This window comes from Macrobrachium nipponense, chromosome 20 (assembly GCF_015104395.2).
Source record: "Macrobrachium nipponense isolate FS-2020 chromosome 20, ASM1510439v2, whole genome shotgun sequence".
NCBI classification, from domain to species: Eukaryota; Metazoa; Arthropoda; class Malacostraca; order Decapoda; family Palaemonidae; genus Macrobrachium; species Macrobrachium nipponense.
In genome coordinates this window covers 15,075,765-15,094,070 of record NC_061089.1, presented here as the reverse complement: position 1 = coordinate 15,094,070, position 18,306 = coordinate 15,075,765, and the positions used below count along the sequence as shown (strand labels likewise).

The following is an 18,306-nucleotide window of genomic DNA, read 5'->3' as shown; positions in this document are numbered from 1 at the left end:
CTGTGAATCCAAAGCTTGGATGTATCAGGATGTGCTTTGGGAAGTAATTATGACTAATTGTGCTCCTTTCCCTGCGGGGAGATGTGCATCGCCATCTTGTTTTCGTTCTAGATACGTGGGCAGTGGTGATGGAGGTGTGCAATCGGCGTTAGGCCTATCAGGAGTACCCAACCCAAGGACAGTTGGTTTGCTATATGATGTCGCGTTGCCATCCAGGGTCCCACGCAGTGGATGTCCCTTCTATCCTGATATGCACTGAATAGCGGTTGAATGCGTCAACATCTGTAGAGAAGCAGATAGTGCAACATGGCAGCCTTTTGAGTCAGGTTGCTATGCCTACAAGAATAACAACAGCCTTGCACTTCTTGTCGAGTGCTGGCTTCGCATTCAAGATGCTCAGTGATGTCATAAACATGGCGCCCGCCATGACGTCACTTCACAGCTGTGGCCTACACGGAGACAAGCTTCCATTTTGGCTTCTTTGAGGTACAAGAGTACTTTACAATTATGCTTTCGGATTTGTAGATTTTTTGAACGCACATTGTTTTTGAGAGAAATTGCAAGTGTTAGGAGATTTTAAAATTTGTCATTTTCAACATCGGGATAAATCCAGTGCCAGCTGAAAAAAAAAATTCTGTACGGAACTATTGGCATCTGTGCTTGATCATAAGCTATGTGGGATCCTCACAATGCCTTCAGCATCTTGTGATCACATCAGTTACTTTCTTACTACCTTTAAGAGAAGGCACGTATTGTTCTGTGTCCTTTTAAAGCTAGTTTAGTTTGCCCACTTTTTCATTGCTTTCTGTGTTTCAGTGTGTGTGTAATTGTTGTTGGTTTGTATGGGTATCAGGATATCATGGATCTTTTTACCTCCCCGACGGGTTTCTTCAGGATCTTGTAAGAAACAGGAAATGCCCAGTTATTAGTGGGTTCCCTTGTTTGAGATTTTATACATTGGTGTCCATGGATCCACACATGGCATGTAGTAGGTGCATTGAAAATGTATGTACAATTACTAATCCTTGTTCTGCATGTCGTTTGTTGGTGAAACAAGGGAAAAAGTTTTATGAGAAGGGTCAGTACTGGAGAGAGGACACACCTACATCTTTGGGTGACAAAGTGCCTTCATCTTTGTTCTGCTAATTGTGATACTGATCCATGAGTTTCTCCACCTATCCTTAATGCTTCCCATACCCTGTCAGGTTCACCCAATGATTTAGAGGCTTTTGGGTGGTTTTGTACCTATTTATGCTCCTTCCTTCCCAGTGGGGAGGGAAAGACTATGGAGGATATGTAAGTGGCAGGTGTTAGGCCTGTCAAGAGTACGAACCTTGTATGTCTTGTTGACTCACTATATGGCGTCTTGCCTCCCTCCATGTGTTTCTTCTCCCCCTGGTCTCCAAAATATGGGGGTGAATGCTATGATATCTGCAGCAACGCATATGATACCAGCACCACAGCCTCTTAGATCTCACTTTGCTGTTCCCGTAGGGCTACCAGCATCAGCCTCGCGTTTTCCATCAAGCACAATGACCTCACAGTCAGGACCTGGATTGCTGACACAATCCAACATGTCGACCGACATGATGCCACAGCCTCCTTCCACCCTTGCATCTTCAGTGTCTGCAAATAGAACTACTCTTTTGGATTCAGTGGCACCGCACTGTTGTGGAGAAATTGCAAGCATCAGATGAGAAAATTTATAAGGAATGCAGAAGAAAAGATGCAAGGCATTGTTGTCGTCTTGTTCTTCTTCTTCTCCTGGTTCAGCGTCGTCGCAAGCTTCAATGACATCGGTGCGTGCTCCAGTCAAACATTGGAGGATAAGGGACTTTGTGGCTAATCCCTGTGCTAAGAGAAGATTAATTTCTTCTTCATCTTCGAGCCAGGACTGTCACACCCCTGTTAGAAGGAAAGCGCTAAAGTTCTAGTTGTTAGCGCCAAAACAAAGAATGACGGCCATCGTTTTAATACATTATCACAGCAGAAGAAGTCGTTGAATGGTGGGGTGGATGGTGCTGTGGGTGTGGTTGTAAGGATCACGGAAAAGAATTTTGGGCATTCTTCGAGAGCATTTCAAGAATTGCAGTGGGAGTTCATCGGTTTACAAGACAGGTGAGCAGGTCCCAGTCTCTCCTGTAAGGCTGTTCAAGGTGAGGAGAAAGGATGACAATGCACCAATTAAAAGAACTAATAATAATGTTTGTAGACCACATTAAATGAAGGAGTTCATTCTTTTAACAGGCCGGGCAATTGTGAAGTTGTGGTTTGCCCCTGGGCCGAAAGATCAAGGTCAAAATCCCCAACAGCCGCAGTTGACGACCATAGAAATGTTAATGACTCTTGCACTGCTTCGCGGGAACCATCAGCCTGAGGGAATAGGCAGCATTCTCGTTCTCAGTCAAGGAGCAGTGAAAGGTATCACCGATCATGTTCACCTGGCGGTTTTTCAAGAAATAGTGAGGATCAGCCATTAGATAACACTGGTGCCGCAGCCGTATGATTGAGTGGCCTTGAATCCCACAGATGTTTGTCTGGTGATAGGAGTGACATACCTTCTTCGGTGGCGGAAGAAAATGATTTTGAAGCATAGGAAGTAAGAGAATCAGGAGTTTCTTGCTTCTTATGAGCAGGTTATTGACTTTATTCATCGATTCAATCATTTTTCAAGGAGGTCTGAAGCTCCTTCCAGCAAAGCTCTAACTGGAATTGCTTAAAAGTAAATTAGGTAAAAAAAAAAATAAAATTAGGAGCATGGTACTTTTTTATTGTCAAACAAAGATGGGAGTAACTAAGGGAAACAAAACAAAAAATTCTTTCATTTGACATACAGTTGGCATGTGCTTGCAGGGTCCCAATGGCTCTTAGCTGCAACATTTGTTTCACACTATAATTTGATGTATTAACCCTTAAACGCCGACTGGACGTATTTTACGTCTACATTTTTTGTCTCTCGGGTGCCGACTGGACGTATTTTACGTCGACATACAAAAGTTTTTTTAAAAATTCGCGGAAAAATACTTTTAGGCCTACCAGCCAAAAACTCTTGAATCACAGCGCCTTGGGGATGCTGGGGAGTTCACGGATCAAGTGTTGTTTTGTTTACAATCGTTACGCAGGCGCGCAAGCGCGAATTTCTTTCTTGCCGCACTAAAAAGTATCTGTGACACATCTCGGAAATTATTTTGTCACTTTGACATAATTTTTGTACCATTTTAAATTAGCCGTTACATGGAGTATTATATATGAAAATGTGCGCATTTTTATGTAGAACACAACAAAAAAATACTCATGATTGTAGCTTTTATCAGTTTTGAGATATTTTCATATAAATAACGATAAGTGCCAAAATTTCAACCTTCGGTCAACTTTGACTCTACCGAAATGGTCTAAAAACGCAATTGTAAGCTAAAACTCTTATATTTTAGTAATATTCAACCATTTACCTTAATTTTGCAACTAATTGGAAGTCTCTAGCACAATATTTTGATTTATGGTGAATTTATGAAAAAAACTTTTTCCTTACGTCCGCGCGGTAACTCTTCCGAAAATAATCATACATGCGATTGTGGTAATGTTTTCACCTTTTTAAATTACCCGTTACATAAAGTTTTATATATGAAAATGTGCACAATTTCATGCACAAATCAACTAAAAACAACCCATGGTTGTAGCTTTTATCAATTTTGAAATGTGTTCATATAAAAAATGATAAGTGACAAATTTTCAACCTTCGGTCAACTTTGACTCTACCGAAATAGCGAAAAACGCAATTGTAAGCTAAAACGCTTATATTCTAGTAATATTCAAGCATTTACCTTCATTTTGCAACAAATTGGAAGTCTCTAGTACAATATTTTGATTTATGGTGAATTTATGAAAAAAAATAACATTTCTTTACCGTCCGCGCGGTAACTCTTCCGAAAAAATCATACGTGTGATTGTGGTAATGTTTGCACCATTTTAAATTAGCCGTTACATAAAGTTTTATATATGAAAATGTGCGCAATTTCATGTAGAATACAACAAAAAATAATTGAAGGTTGTAGCTTTTCTCATTTTTGAAATATTCGCATATAAATCACGATAAAAAGAAAAAAAACCACGTTCGTAGGTCAACTTTGACTCTACGAAATGGTCGAAAAACGCAATTGTAAGCTAAAACTCTTACAGTCTAGTAATATTCAGTCATTTATCTTCATCTTGAACAAATTCAAAGTCTCTAGCACAATATTTAAATTTATGGTGAATTTAAAAAAAAAAAAACTTTCCTTCTGCCACAAATCTCCGAAATGCGTACGTACCATTCTCGGAATATTTGCTCCGTTTTATATTAGGCATTTCATAGAGTTTTATATATGAAAATGTGCGCAATTTCATGTAGAATAAAACTAAAAATATTTGAAAGTTGTAGCTTTTCTTATTTCCAAAATAATTGCATATAAAAAAATATATATTAAAAAAATTCTACATTCGGTCAACTTTAACTCTTCAGATATGGTCGAAATGCCACATTTGTAAGCTAATATTCTTATAGTATAGTAATATTCAATCATTTGTCTTCATTCTGAAAGAAATTGGAAGTCTCTAGGACAATATTTAGATTTATGGTGAATTTTTGAAAAAAATATCTGTTTACGTCCGCGCGTTACGAATTCATGCATTATTTTGTGATAATATTTTCTGTGTTGCTTTTATCATTTTACAATGTGTTATATAACAAAATGATCGCAATTTAGTGTACATTACAACGCAAAAAAAAAAGTAACTTGTTACCTTTAACCGTTTTGCGCACAGCGCGATTTGAATACAATTAAATATGAAATTTCGTTTTTGCGCTATCATCATATCGCATTATTTATATATGATAATGATAATTTTTTTCATTTCTAATGGTTGCATACTAAACTTCAGGCAATGACAAAAAAAGCAGCCAAAAATGAACTCTTAATCTTGAAATCTAAGCGCGCCGTGATTTTTTGAAAAAAATATTTTTTCCGCTTCCACGCTCACTCTGAAACACCTCCGGCACACGGGAGACATTTTTTTTTTTTTTTTTACCGCTTCGGCAATTAAGGGTTAACTACACTCTTGTCCCTTCTGACTGTACTTTCTTTAATGAATCCTGTCTTAGTTTTCATTCTCTCAGACAAAATACATCTTGATGAAGTGTCTATACGTAAGCAACTTGATTAAAAATGTGCTTAAAGCTAGAAAGAAGGTAAGGTTGGATGGCATGCCTCCTTACTCAGAACCTCAAAATGACCCTGGTAGCTCCTTTATGGCCAAAGGCAGAGTGGTTCCCAGACCTGCTGGAACTCCTTATAGACATGCCGAGAGAGTTACCCCCATGGAGCAACCTACTATGTCAGCCGCACATGGAGAGATACCACCAGTCGGTGAAGTTCCTATCGCTTCACGGGTGGAGACTGTCAAGTATTTCCTCCGAGCGAGAGGGTTTTTGCAAAAAACAGCAATTCAGATGGCAGGAAATATCAGAAAATCATCTGCGGCAGTATACCATGGAAAGTGGTCGGCATACTGTGATTGGTGTTGTAGAGGGAACTTGTCTCCACTCGGTACCGCTATTCAGCAGTTAGCAGACTTTCTGGTATATCTCAGGACAGAAAGGCATATGTCTGTATCTGCAGTGAAGGGGTACAGAGCTGCTCTAGCCTTAGTCTTACGAATGAAAGGGGTGGACATTTCGTCTTCATGGGAGTTGGCCATGCTGATGAAGAGCTTTTAAGTCATGTCCACCAAGGAACTAAAAGCCCCAGATTGGGATCTGACCATGGTACTGAGTAGTCTGGCAAAACCCCCCTACGAACCACTAAGGCAGTCTACAGATAGGAGCCTGACCCTGAAGACAGTCTTCTTATTGGCCCTAGCTTCAACCCAAAGGGTGGGGGAGCTACATGGCCTGTCATATCTCATAAAGCACTCGAGATGTTGGAAGTCAATGGTATTAGAGTTTGTTCCGGAATTCGTGGCCAAGACTCGAAATCCCAGCAATAATGGACGGCTGATTTGACTCCTTTTCCATACCTTCCTTGGTAGACTTTGTAGACAATGACAAAGATGAGATGCTTCTGTGCCCCGTCAGGGTAATAAGAGAGTACTTAAGAAGGACAAGGCACCTCAGGCTGGGGTGCCGGAGGTTGTTCGTAAGTACAGGACGGAACAAGAAGGAAGTGTCCAGGAATACAATATCGTTTAGGCTAAGGGAGACGATCAGGAATGCCTACATGATAGAAGACAGGGGGTCAAATAGCCAGGAGAGAGCTAGAGCTCATGACATCAGAGGCTTGAGTGCTTCTTTGGCATTTAAGAAAAACATGTCTGTGGAGAGAATTCTGAAAGCTGGTTTGTTCATACACGAAACAAACCTTCGGTCTTAACATTAGGATTTACTAGCGCCAAGCTGGAAACCGGTAGAATTAAAATTACACTTGTGAGATCCAGGGACTAATGGCATCTATACCAGGTCAACGGGGCATGTATACCCAGAATGCCACGGCTACCTGTGACCCATCAGTTATTTCCTACCGCCTTTAAGATAAGACGTGTTACTGTCTATCTCATTTAAAGCCGGTTTTTCAGTTTGCCCGCCCTTCTTTATCCATTTCATTTTTTATTTTTCATTCCTTTCTTTCTCCATAGTTGTGATCAGTGTGTGGTAGAGTGGTAGAGTGTATACGTGGTATGATGGAGAATTTTGCCTCAACATCGGGATCGTCTACCGCTTCGAAGAGGAGACAAAGGAAATGCCCAGGAGTCAGTGGCTTCCCTTGTTCTAGGTTCCTAACCTCGGTGTCGACGGATCCTCATCCAACGTGTAGTAGGTGCAGGGAAAACGTATGTACGATTACTAATCCGTGTTCTGTTTGTCGCGGTTGGTCGGTGGACAGTGGAAGAAGTTCTATGGGAAAAGCCAATACAAAAGAAAGGGGGGGTGACGCCATCTTTGGATGACAAATCTTACCGGCTTCTTTTGTATCGGTAATAAAACCAGGCTGCTCCATATGTTTCTCCACCTGCTTTTGAATTGTCTCATACCCCTTCGGTTTCTCCTAGCGGTTCTGTATCGGTAAACGTCAGGAGGGGCCTTGGGTATTTTTATGAATAATTTGCACTCTCCTTTGTTCCCAGCAAGTAGAGTGGGGGGAGATCCGCCATCTTTGTTCCAGGCTCCTGCTACGCAAGCGCATAGGTTAGATGGTACGTGGTCAGCGCTGGGCCTACCAGGCGTACCAACCTTGGATGGTCTGCTTGCGCATTATATGACGTCACGGTTCCAGCAGGGTCCGGCAGCGCTGAATGTTCCTCATCCCCCGGGCTTGCAATTTATGGGAATTAATGCCGCTGCTTCTCCATCCCACTCAGTATTTACAGCGATGCAGAACGTGGGATGTGGTAATTTGGCAGCAAACGTGCGGTTACCAGCAGAACCTCTCAGTCTCTCCCTACGAGAGGGATGACGTCACAACACTCGTCACACTCTGAGATGGCAGGTCGTGATGACGTCAGACCGATTCTCGGCCTTTTTCGCTGCACACAGACGCTAATACGCCTTCTGATCCGTCAATGCAGACTGTAATGCAGAAGTTACAGGATATAGAGGAGAGAATGAATAAGAGAGACAAAAAGAAAAAGTGTGATTCACCTTCTTCGTCTTCTTCCTCTAGTTCGGCGTCATCGCTAAGTCCGATAACGTCACGACGAGCGCCAGTCAAGCGTTGGAGGAGGATTCGGGAGTTCCTAGCGGATCCTCGGGCCAAGAGGAGAAGAATCAATTCTTCCTCTTCTTCGGACGGAGACTGTCATTTCCAAGTCAGCAAGAAGGTCGGAAAATCAGTGGCTATTAAGCACAAGGTTGCCAGACGAAGCCGTTCACAAGAGTCCGAACAAGCGAGAGAGGTGACGGCCGGCGAGCTAGCGGCCGAGGCGGAGTTGCCAGTTCGGATCGCAAAAACTACTGGCGATAATCCATCTGGTAGAAAATCGACGTTGGCGGCGAAAGGTGCAGCAGAGTATGGAATGCAGGTCCCAGTTTCGCCCGTAAGGCCGTTCAAAATACGTACGAAGGACGATAAAGCTCCTATTAAAAGTACAAAAAATAGAGAGTTGGCAACCTCGGCGGATACGTTCGTGGAAGGCAGTGGCCGTCTGGATAGAAGGCCGAGGCCGGGCTCGCCGACGCTCGAAAACGATGCCAATGCTAATAAAGACGAACGTACCTCTGTCTCAAGGGAGCCTTCATCTTGGAGATCTAGACGAGATTCTCGCTCTAGATCCGTGAGCAGAGAGAGAGTGAGACGTTCTCGTTCCCCTGCTGACTATCTGGGATCGAGCCAACAGCGGCCAGCAAAGATCAAAGAGGCCGCGGCCGTAGGGGCAGGCGGCCGTGGAATTCCGGGCCGTCTGTCAGAAGATAGGGGCGAGACAACATCTCTCGTGACGGAGAGTGGTACACTAGAGCCGGAGGAAGGAGAAAACCAAGAGTTTCTGGCCTCGTATGCAGAGGTTATTGATGTGATTCGTCAATTCAATAGCCTTTCGAGAAGACAGAAACGGCCAGTATGCTTCCTCCTGGAATTGACATGGCGTTTGGACTAAAGAGGGATACCAAGGTGTCGTATGAATTGCCTTGTTCGAGTCATGCGGAATCGGTCTTGCAACACGTTGAACGCAAAGATTGCAGGGAGGGATAATTCCTTAAGATCTAATAGATCATTTAAATTTATTCCCCCTCCAATGATAAAGCAAAGGAAATATTATACGACACCGAAGGTCCCTTTGCTGTCTAGACAAATGAACCCTAATGTTGTAAGGTTAAGACCTGGATTAACCTTGGATCAGGTTAAAATGGAGTGCCCTTCGATGACGTACCAAGAGGCTGCCACGTTAGAAGCAACAGCTTCTTCTGTCTTTCAGGCTGCGTTCCTGGTTAGAACCTTTGGTCAACAGCAGTGGCGAAAATTGCATCCTCGGAAGCAACAAGGAAAGTAGTAGATGAACCATTGTTCATTAGATTTACTACAGTCAGGGTCCAAGGCGATTGCGTACCTGACAAACGTAAGTGCCAATGTTTGGGCAAATATCCTGCTAATGAGGAGAGATGCAGCATTGGCTAGACTAAGCCGCAATGTGGATTTGGATTCCCTGTTAGCAATGAGGAATGGGGATATCTTGGAATCGCAACTACTGTTGCCAGAGGTCATACTGGAAGAAGCGATAGATAGAAGAAGGATGGACACTAACGATAGGTTGGTGCAACAGGCAGTTAGGAAAACCTCTAACAGTCCAAACTATTCCTTTGGAGGGAAGACAACAGCAGATGTCTCGAAAGAAACCAGTGAGACATAGCATCCCTAATAGAGTCACAAGACCCTCTTCCCCAAAGAGGATAAAACTCATCGGCCCTTTCACAATAGAAACAACAGAGGAAGGGGCAATAGGGGAAGGGGGAGAGGCTCAAGAAGATAGGATGGGCGCCTCCCATCACTCGGCCACACCAGTGGGGGGTTGCCTGGCAAATCACTGGAAGGTGTGGCAGGAAAACTAGGGGCAGAGCAGTGGGTGGTGGATGTTCTCAGGATCGGGTATTTGATTCCGTTCGAGAATAACCCCGCCCCTGACAGATCAACCATTACCCCACGTCACTTATGCCCACAAATCTCAGAAGGCCACTATTCTGCAGGACGAAGTGAAGAAGATGATGGAAAAAGGAGCTGTGCAACAAGTAGGCAGTCCGACAAAAGGCTTCTACAGCAGGATTTTCCTGGTACCCAAAGCCAACGGGGAGTGGAGGACAGTAATAGACCTGTCAACGCTGAATCTGTTTATAAGGAAAACCAGTTTTCAAGATGGAAACTCCGAAAACGGTTCTACAAGCAGTCAGAATCGGAGACTTTATGCTGACAGCGATCTAAAGGACGCATACTTTCAGATACCAGTCCATCAGTCTTCAAGGAAGTTTCTCCGCTTCAGTCTTGCAGGGAAAGCTTTCGAGTTCAAGGTCCTGTGCTTCGGATTGACAACGTCTCCTCAAGTTTTTACAAGAGTGTTCACCCTCGTGTCGGCGTGGGGCGCACGTCAGGGGATCAGGCTGATAAGATATCTGGACGATGGGCTGGTGATAGCAAAGTCCAGGGAGAAATTACTCAGGGACAGGGCGGCCCTCCTGCAGCTTTGTCACAGCCTAGGTATTGTGGTGAATCAGCAGAAGTCGCAGCTGGATCCAAGTCAACGTTTGGAATATCTGGGAATGGTGATAGACACAACACAAGCCAAAGTATTCCCAACAGACCAAAGAGTACAGAAATGCAAACAAGTGTGAATGCCTTTCTGGGAAAGCAGACACAGCCAGCAAGACAGTGGCAGGTGGTGCTGGGAATCCAACCTCCCTGGAGAAGCTAGTACCACAAGGAAGGCTACACCTTCGATCCCTACAATGGAGGATGAAGGAGTTTTGGTCACCAACAGTAGATCACCCGTACGAGCAAATTCCCTTGTCGGCAGAAGTGAGGAAAGGACTTGCTGTGGTGGTGGGTGGACGACGACAATCTGACAGTGGGTGTCCCCCTTCAACAATCCTCCCCAGACCTCTTGCTGTTCTCGGATGCGTCACTAGAAGGCTGGGGAGCCCATATGGAGGAGTTGATGGTGTCAGCAAAATGGAGTTGCAAGGACAGAGAACTCCATATAAAAAACGTGCTGGAGTTGAAAGCAGCTTTCCTGCTCTACAAGAATTCAGGGAGAGAGTAAAGGGACACTCGGTGGTATTGATGTCAGACAACACCACAGTAGTAGCTTATATAAACAAGCAAGGAGGCCTAGTTTCTCGGCAGTTACATGTGATGACAGTTCAACTTCACCAGTGGGCTATAGAGAACCTGGTAGACATCAAGGCCAGGTATATTCCGGGAAAAAGAAACATAGTGGCCGACAAGTTGAGCCGCAGGGATCAGATTCTGGGAACGGAGTGGTCCCTACACCAACAGGTAGTGGACAGGATGCTCAGTTGTGGGAAGGACCGATCATAGACCTATTCGCAAACCAGGTACAACAAAAAGTTGGAAGTGTATTGTTCAGTAGTCCCGGACGCAGAGGCAGCAGCAGAAGATGCGCTACAACACCCCTGGGACAATCTGGACGTGTACGCATTTCCTCCATTTTTGTCTAATCCGTCAGGTTCTGAACAGGGTAATGCGGTCTCAGAACCTCAAGATGACCCTGGTAGCCCCGTTATGGCCGAAAGCAGAGTGGTTTCCAGACCTACTGGAACTACCTAGTAGATGTGCCAAGAGAGTTACCTCCATGGAGCAACCTTCTGCGTCAGGCCTCACGTGGAGAGGTACCACCAGTCGGTGAAGTCCCTATCGCTTCACGGGTGGAGACTGTCAAGTATCTCCTCCGAGAGCGAGGGTTTTCGCAGAAAGCAGCAACTCAGATGGCAGGTATATCAGAAAATCATCTGCGACAGTATACCAAGGAAGTGGTCAGCATACTGTGATTGGTGTCGTAGGGGGAACGTGTCTCCACTCGGTACCACTATTCAGCAGTTAGCAGACTTTCTGATATATCCAGAACAGAAAAACATATGTCTGTATCTGCAGTGAAGGGGTACAGGGCTGCTCTAGCCTCAGTCTTACGAATGAAAGGAGCGGACATATCGTCTTCATGGGAGTTGGCCATGCTGATGAGGAGCTTTGAACAGTCATGCCCACCAAAGGAGCTAAAAGCCCCAGATTGGGATCTGACCAAGGTACTGAGTAGTCTGACAGAACCCCCTTACGAACCACTAAGGCAGTCCACGGATAGGAGCCTGACCCTGAAGACAGTCTTCTTATTGGCCCTGGCTTCAACCAAAAGGGTGGGGGAGCTACATGGCCTCTCATATCTCATAAAGCACTCGAGAGGTTGGAGATCAATGGTGTGTGAGTTTGTCCCAGAATTCGTGGCAAAGACCCAAAATCCAACAATAGTAGACGGCAGATTCGACTCCTTTACCATACCTTCCTTGGCAGACTTTGTAGACAACGACAAAGCTGAAATGCTCCTGTGCCCCGTCAGGGCACTAAGGGAGTACTAAAGAGAAACAAGGCACTCAGGCCGGGGTGCCAGAGGTTGTTCGTAAGTACAGGACGGAACAAGAAGGAAGTGTCCAAGAATACAATATCATTTTGGCTAAGGAGACAATCAGAAATGCTATACTGCAGAAGACAGAGGGTCAGATAGCCAGGTGGGAGCTAGAGCTCATGACATCAGGGGTGTGAGTGCTTCCCTGGCATTTTAAGAAGAACATGTCTGTGGTTAAAATTCTGAAAGCTGGCGTGTGGAAGCGCCAAACAACTTTCACCTCATTTTATTTGAAAGATGTTGCCCATAGATCCTTGGGACACCTTTTCCTTGGGTCCATGGTGGCGGCCCAACAAGTGATATAGCTCATCCAGTGCCCCTGGCGGGTCAGTTTGCGTCTAGTCTAAGATGAAGGTATGAAAGTAGAATGAATGGGATGACTGGTCTTTTTTTTTTCTTTACTACTTTCTTCCTACTCCTTTAACTACGGGCAGTATGAAGGAGAGTACCGTCATGTGCTGGAACGGACTAGATGCAGGTGAGATGGTCAGCCATACTGTGAAGCTATCTTAGCTGATGATATACTTTTCAGTAGCAACACACCCCTCTGGATAATAAGGAAAGAGGGGTGAAGGTGGATCCAGTAGCAAGGGACAAGAGTAAACAGTAGAATGGTAATACTACACCCAGTGGGAGGAAACCAATAGATCCGCTTATATCTTTGGTCCTAGGTTCATTGTCCATTCTCTAGAATTTCCCTATATATTCGGAAATGGATAAGGTGGCAAACTTCCAGTCAGTTGTAGAGACTTACCTCCCTCCAATAGTAAGTCTATCCTAATGTTAAGACCGAAGGTTTGTTTCGTGTATGAACAAATACCAAATTTGTAACTAATTTGTATTTTACATAACTAACAAACCTGAGGTCTTAACAGTTAAAGGCCCACCTCGAACCACCCCTCTAGAAGTCTAAACTGGGTTAGAAATATAACTGATGGGTCACAGGTAGCCGTGGGCATTCTGGGTATACATGCCCCGTGACAATTCTGAAAGCTGGTGTTTGGAAATGACAAACAACTTTCACCTCATTTTATTTAAGACGTTGCCCATAGATCATTGGACACTTTTTCCTAGGTTCCAGTGGTGGCAGCCCAGCAAGTGATATATAGCTCATCCAGTACCCCTGGCGGGTCAGTATGTGTCTAGTCTAAGATGAAGGTATGAAAGTAGAATGAATGGGATATCTGGTCTTTTTTTCTTTACTACTTTCTTTCTACTCCTTTACCTATGGGCAGTATGAAGGAGGGTACCATCATATGCTGGAACGGACTAGATGCAGGTGAGGTGGTCAGCCATACTGTGAAGTTATCTTAGGTTATGGTATACTTCTCAGTAGCAACACACCCCTGTAGGTAATAGGGAAGAGAGGGGTGAGGGTGGATCCAGATACAAGGGACAAGAGTAGTTTATGAGAAGGGAAGGTTCTCTGTTCTCCCATAATGTATAAATCATAGAATGGTATCAGCACCCAGTGAGGGAAACCAATAGATTCGCTTATATCTTTGGTTCTAGGTTCATTGTCCATTCTTTTGGAATTCCCCTAATATTTGGAAATGGATGAGTTAGCAAACTCCCAGTCAGTTATAGAGACTCACCTCCCTCCAATAAGTAAGTCTATCCTAATGTTAAGACCGAAGGTTTGTTCCGTATATGAACAAATACCAAATTTGTAACGAATGTGTATTTTTCATAACTAACAAACCTGAGGTCTTAACAGGTAAAGACCCACCTCGAACCACCCCTCTAGCAGTCTAAACTGGGTTAGAAATATAACTGGTGGGTCACAGGACGCCGAGGGCATTCTGGGTATACATGCCCATGACCTGGTATAGATGCCATGTCCCTGAATCTCACAAGTGTAATTTTAATTCTACCTGTTTCCAGCTTGGCGCTAGTCAAATCCTAATGTTAAGACCTCAGGTTTGTTAATTATGAAAAATACAAATTAGTTACAAATTTGGTATTTTTTGAGGGACCGAATGCTGATTTATTGTAGTTTTGCTTCTTATTAGGACAAGATGCTGAACCCCAACAGTGGCTCATTTTGACTTTAGATGGCACTAAAGGTTCTTTTATTTTGCAATGCCAGCTGCATCTTGTTCTGAATTTTACACATTTCATTTGTAAATTTTTCTATTGTTTACTTTGTATCTGTTTTAAATGCTAATGTGGAAACTATATTTTATTACTCAGTGAATGTCTAATATTCAATCTATAACAAAAATTATTTTATCCTTTGTCCAAACCTAATTACAGAAGTTGTAAGCTACTAAACACACATCATCTTACCACATTTATTTTTGTTTAACAGGTTTGTCAGTTACATACTTGATGACTGTATCCAGTCGGGTTCAGGTGCATACTGTAACATTATCGTCACCCAGCCCAGACGAATATTCTGGCAGTTTCAGTGGCAGATCGTGTTGCTCAGGAACGCGGAGAGGAATTGGGTAACAGTGTAGGGTATTCAGTGAGGTTTGAGTCCATTCTCCCAAGGCCCTATGGTGGAGTGCTCTTCTGCACAGTAGGTGTTCTCCTTCGAAAACTAGAAGCTGGTTTGAGAGGTGTATCCCATGTCATTGTTGATGAAATTCATGAGCGAGACATCTCAATACAGATTTCATCCTTATTGTTCTTCGTGATATGGTAAGTTTTTTTTTAATCTGTTTTCAAGAGTTTTTCAGGAAGCAATGCAGTAAGCATGTTTTTTAAACTGCATATGATTGTATTTGCTGTTGGTGTATATGTATATATCCATATTTACACTGAAGTAATGTTACCCATATTTACACCCATATTTACAATGAAGTGATGTTTTGAAATCTGTCAAGGTGAAAAAGGCCATGTAATTGCAACTTACATTGGTACTTTTCTGTTTGTAATTTTTTTTTTTTTTATTATTATAATTATTATTATTATTGTTGTTGTGGTTGTTATTTATTATTATTTATTATTATTATTGATTATTATTATTATTATTATTATTGTTTTGTTGTTGTTGTTGTTGTTGTTGTTGTTATTTAGTTATTATTATTATTTATATTATATTATTATTCTTATTTGTCTTATTATTATTATTATTATTATTATTTATTATTATTATTATTATTATATATTATTATTATTATTTATTATTATTATTTATTATTATTATTTACATTTATTATTAATTTATTATTATTATTATTATTATTATATTGTTATTATTATTATTATTATTATTTAGGAAGCAGACTCTCAAGCATACTTTATTAAAAGTAATGGCTACTTCAGCAGCATTACACTTGTAGAGATTCTTCTCTATTTTCCGAATAGCGGCTTTTTCCGTGCTACTTAGACAGGCTAGTAGAGCGCCTATGGAGGTCATGATCAAATACAGAGCCAAAATTGGTGTATATATTTGAATTTTACAGATAAACTATGATACCATAGTTATCAAAGTCATTAACGATATATATATATATATGTCTCTCTCTCTCTCTCTCTCTCTCTCTCTTTCTTGAAGCGAGCTTTCGTCTGGAGCTGCCAGACATCCTCGGCTGGGAAGCTGAGGGTGGACTGATCTTGAAGCGGTGTCCGTCCTCGTTTATATTTGGAGTTGACAGCAGGGGAACCGCCCCATGCCTGATCTACTATTGGCTGGTGGCGGTAGGTCTTCGTTTTCATTGGTGGCTTGAACCGGGTCTCAAGCCACTTTCCATGCGTTGATGGTTTCGATACTGTAAGTCCTGCAGCCGCCTAGACCTCCTTAGCGGCGCGGGTTTACGTCGATGGGCGTTTCGCTATGCTGCGGGACGTCACGGCTAACTTGATTATGATTGGCTGCGGGAGTATCTCGTTCGGGGGCGTCATCTTCCGTGGAGTTGTCGTGCTCGGTGGTGTCATTGTTGGTGGCAGGTCTTCTCATACTCGTAGGGAGGAGAAATTCTTCCTGCGTCGTATTTAGTGTAGGTCTTACTTGCTGGATGAGAATCCGCCTCCAGCAGGCGTAACCGACGGGCATGCAGGGCCTTCCCGATGATCTTCGTGTTTTGGATGATCACATCCCGGGAGATGGCCTCTTGATGTTTGGTGCGTGCGTGATTTTTGATAGCCCCCTCTTGGGCGTGGCACGAGAGTCTCTTCGACAGGCGCATGGTAGTCATACCAACGTAGGCGCCGCTGCAACCGCGGACTGGGCATGTATACTGGTACACCACATGCGTCTGCTTCAGGGGGTCTCGTACCTGTGGAGAGGGGTTATTTTTCATAATTAGGTCGCGCGTCCTCCGATTCTGGTAGTAGATAATTAGGTCGATATTTTTGGTGTCGTCGGTCGGTCAACCGACGACACCAAAAATATCGACCTAATTATCTACTACCAGAATCGGAGGACGCGCGACCTAATTATGAAAAATAACCCCTCTCCACAGGTACGGGACCCCCTGAAGCAGACGCATGTGGTGTACCCGTATACATGCCCAATCCGCGGTTGCAGCGGCGCCTACGTTGGTATGACTACCATGCGCCTGTCGAAGAGACTCTCGTGCCACGCCCAAGAGGGGGCTATCAAAAAATCACGCACGCACCAAACATCAAGAGGCCATCTCCCGGGATGTGATCATCCAAAACACGAGGTCATCAGAAGGCCCCTGATGCCCGTCGGTTACGCCTGCTGGAGGCGCTTCTCATCCAGCAAGTAAGACCTACACTAAATACGACGCAGGAAGAATTTCTCCTCCCTACGAGTATGAGAAGACCTGCCACCAACAATGACACCACCGAGCACGACAACTCCACGGAAGATGACGCCCCCGAACGAGATACTCCCGCAGCCAATCATAATCAAGTTAGCCATGACGTCCCGCAGCATAGCGAAACGCCCATCGACGTAACCGCGCCGCTAAGGAGGTCTAGGCGGCTGCAGGGACTACAGTATCGAAACCATCAACGCATGGAAAGTGGCTTGAGACCCGGTTCAAGCCACCAATGAAAACGAAGACCTACCGCCACCAGCCAATAGTAGATCAGCATGGGGCGGTTCCCCTGCTGTCAACTCCAAATATAAACGAGGACGGACACCGCTTCAAGATCAGTCCACCCTCAGCTTCCCAGCCCGAGGATGTCTGGCAGCTCCAGACGAAAGCTCGCTTCAAGAAAGAGAGAGAGAGAGAGAGACATATATATATATCGTTAATGACTTTGATAACTGTGGTATCATAGTTTATCTGTAAAATTCAAATATATACACCAATTTTGGCTCTGTATTTGATCATGACCTCCATAGGCGCTCTACTAGCCTGTCTAAGTAGCACGGAAAAAGCCGCTATTCGGAAAATAGAGAAGAATCTCTACAAGTGTAATGCTGCTGAAGTAGCCATTACTTTTAATATTATTATTATTATTATTATTATTATTATTGACAGGTCCGTGCATTCCCAGATCTTCGCATCATTCTTATGTCAGCCACCATAGATATAAGTCTGTTCTCAGATTATTTTGAAAACAAAACCCTGTTGTGGTAGAAATTTTCTGGTCGGCTTTCCCTGTACAGCAGTACTTCTTAGAAGATTGTGTTGAGCTACCAAGTTCGTTCCGGGGTCTCCTGACAGCAAGAAGAAAAACAAGAAGGTTTAGTACTGTCTGCACCTCAGAGCTTGTGGTGTTGAAATGTTATCTTCAGACATTTGTCCTTAATTATGAATAGCAGCTGTGTAGGGAGTTTTTAGATAGTTTGAAGACTCAGTTTGCAGTTTTGCTGATTATATAAAATTTATTGTTAATCATGGATGCATCATTTGTGAACCTGGTTATTCATAATGTGCTTTGTCACAAGAAAGTACTTTGAAATTAACTATTGAAGCAAGCTACTCTAGACTTATGTCCATTTGTAAATAGAGCATAAGCAAAGGCAAGAGAGTATTGCAGAAGAAAGTAGAAAAAAAGTGTGAGTGGATGTACATTAGTCGAGTGTTCCAGTTCAATTAGTAATTAAGTAACAATAGTAAGATTAAGTAGACAATTGCAAGATTAACCATATTGCTTGTATAAAATACTTATTTGAAGAAATTTATGGTTGCACAAATAAACAGAATTTATGAATCCAGTGTTGTTAATGTCTGAATGATTTGTAATTTAAACATATTTTCAATTTCATTTGTCTACTTAAAATTACACTTT

General features: G+C 43.2%; 1 pseudogene; it reads left to right on the top strand.

The window, feature by feature from the left end:
- Nucleotides 1–18,306, top strand: part of LOC135219803 (ATP-dependent RNA helicase A-like) — a 43,238-nt pseudogene that overhangs the window by 11,380 nt on the left and 13,552 nt on the right.